This window comes from Spermophilus citellus (genome assembly GCF_964194105.1).
Source record: "Spermophilus citellus genome assembly, chromosome: 2".
Taxonomy (NCBI): Eukaryota; Metazoa; Chordata; class Mammalia; order Rodentia; family Sciuridae; genus Spermophilus; species Spermophilus citellus.
The window spans coordinates 182,029,949-182,032,590 of record NC_138183.1 but is presented as its reverse complement, the minus strand read 5'-3'; positions in this window follow the sequence as shown (position 1 = coordinate 182,032,590).

Sequence of the window (2,642 nt, the reverse complement as noted above, 5' to 3'; positions counted from 1 at the left end):
CTGAAAGACCCCAGCCCCATAACCTAAGGCCTGATTATGAAAAGTAGAAAGTATGCAGTAAACAGGTGGGCTCACCACATGACCTGTTAGAAAGGGCACCCTGCCCACATCACAGGACATGCTTGAGCAAACTGGGATCATAAGCGGGAACAGGGAGGAAACACAATGTAAACCTATGAGATTAATGAGTTTTTCGGGAACCTATAGTGAAAAATAAGTTTATCATAGTGAAAAACAAGTTTACCTTTTAAGTGACGTGTATGCTGGATTCAAAAACACCTGTTATTGTGCTAGGTGGAAAACAACTCCTTTTTCCCTATAAAAGATCTGTACCCCAAAGCCCGGTGTGCCAGTTCACCAAAGCTTCGGCTGAGGTTTTGCTGTGCACCCGCAGGCGCCTGTGTATTAATAAACTTGCCTCTTGCTTTTGCAGCCAGTGTGACGCTAGTTCTCTTTTGGACGGGGGATTTGAGGGTCCGGGGGTCTTTCACTACCATAAGTGGAATCATTTTCATTATTTTTTTCAGGAGAGGGGGTACTCCATTTTTGAGAAACCAGCTTCTACCTCAAGACCTGTCCAGAGGGAGGGGCCGTGACCCTTGTCCTTGGAAAAACCCACAGAGCACTCCTAAGCACATACCCATCCTGCTCAGTTGTTTGTAAATAACAGGAGATTTGCAGCGCTAGGTGTTCCTGATTCACTTATGCTAGGTGAGCAACCCCCTAGCAACCACCAATCAGCATGACAAAGGGAAAATATCTGAAATGTCAGGTGACCCTCCCAGTAGTTTCGGTGATTGATAACAGTTAGGAAACCAAGTAGCTTAGCGCTTACACCCCTCGCAGCCTAAACCTATCAGTTCAAATTTATCCACCTCTTGAACTCACCAATCACCCTTACCCAACTTGTTCCGGCCGGCCAACTAATGTGCTAATCAGTGTTAAGAGCTGTTGTTTGAATTTCCCGAGGTGTGAAATGATTTGCTGTGTGATGTTGTGATGCATAGAGTATCACCCCAAAACTTATAAATCCTCACTGAACTAAGGGCCAGGACTCACTCCTCGGGACCTCTGCCTCTGAAATGGTTTTGAGTCCAGGTTCGAGCTTGCATTGGATTGGGCTCCTGGAGGTCTATTGGGGTCCCACGAATCTGGCATTACAAACCCAGGGCCACGTTACCACTGAGATACACTGCAGCCCTTTTCATTTTGAGACAAGTTTTTACTAAGTTGCTTAGGGTCTACCTAAGTTGCTGAGGCTGACCTCAAACTTGTGATCCTTCTGCCTCATCCTTCAGAATCACTGGGATTATCAGTATATGCCACTGCACCAGCATGGAATGGTTTTCTTAATTTCATTTTTTGATCATTTATACAAGTGCATAAAAATATTAGATTTTTGTATACTGATCTCATATTCTGAAACTTTGCTGAAATTACTAGTTTTTCTTGCCTAATTACCTTGGTTAGAACTTTCAATACAGTATTTAGTAGCAGTGACTGGAGAAGATATTTTTGTCTTCTTCCTGATCTTAGGAAGAACCCCATCATTCATGCTTAAGTGTATGGTAGCTGTGGGTTTCTGTGGATGCCATTTATTAGGTTGAAGAAGTTCTTATTGATCTTCTTTTCCTTATTTATTTATTACATCACTGGGGATTGAGACCCAGGCCGTGCATTTGCAGGGTGAACATTCTAGTACTAAGCTACATCCCCAGCCACTGTTGATATTTTTTATTGTGAAAGGGTACCAGATTTTTACATTAATCCTTAAAAAATGATCTTTCTTCTCTATAGATGAAGGATGTAAACAGATCTCTTCATGGACGATATAGAAAAAGGTATCCCCAGGCTGGAGTTGTGGCTCAGTTAAAGAGTGTTCGCCTAGCAAGCATGTGGCACTGGGTTTCATCCTCAGCACCACATAAAAATAAAGATATTGTGTCCACCTAAAACTAAAACATAAATATTAAAAAAAAAAAAAAGAAAAAGGTATCCCCATGTTCCAGGTGGATATTTTACAATAAAACAAAGTACTGCAAGGATCTATTTTAAGTATTTTGTATATATTAATCAATCCTCACAGCAACCCTAGGAGAAAGATACAATCATTTTGCGACTGGACCATTGAAACACACACTTACATGACTTGCCCAGTTTTACAAGTATATTAATGGGAATTTGAGAAGATCTAAAATAAAATTGTAAATAAGCACAAGCAACTTCTTAAAAATTATTTCCGAACTCCGTGTGGCTGTAAGAATTCCTGATTTAGATCAGAACTCCAGTTCAGGCTCCAATATTTTCTGCTGTGTAAATACTTGGGGCTGGCCACTTTGAACCTCTTCCTTTTGAGTTAGTGATACTTATAGAACTTTTCTAAGAATGAAGTGAAGCGATTATTGTAGAACCACACTGTTCGCTCTAAACTGTTACCAAAACGTTTTAAACGTTTCCTCCCGGGACCTTACTTTCGAAAGTTGGATCCAGAGTGCGTGAGGACCCAAAATGGGACCAATCCCAACCTTCCAGTCTACCTGGCTCTCTCTTCCCGGAAGCGGCTCAGGGCCCTATGGGACTTGTAGTCTTAGACTGACGCCCTTCTCTTTCAGTAGCAGGAAGTGGACATAAGACCTGGAAGT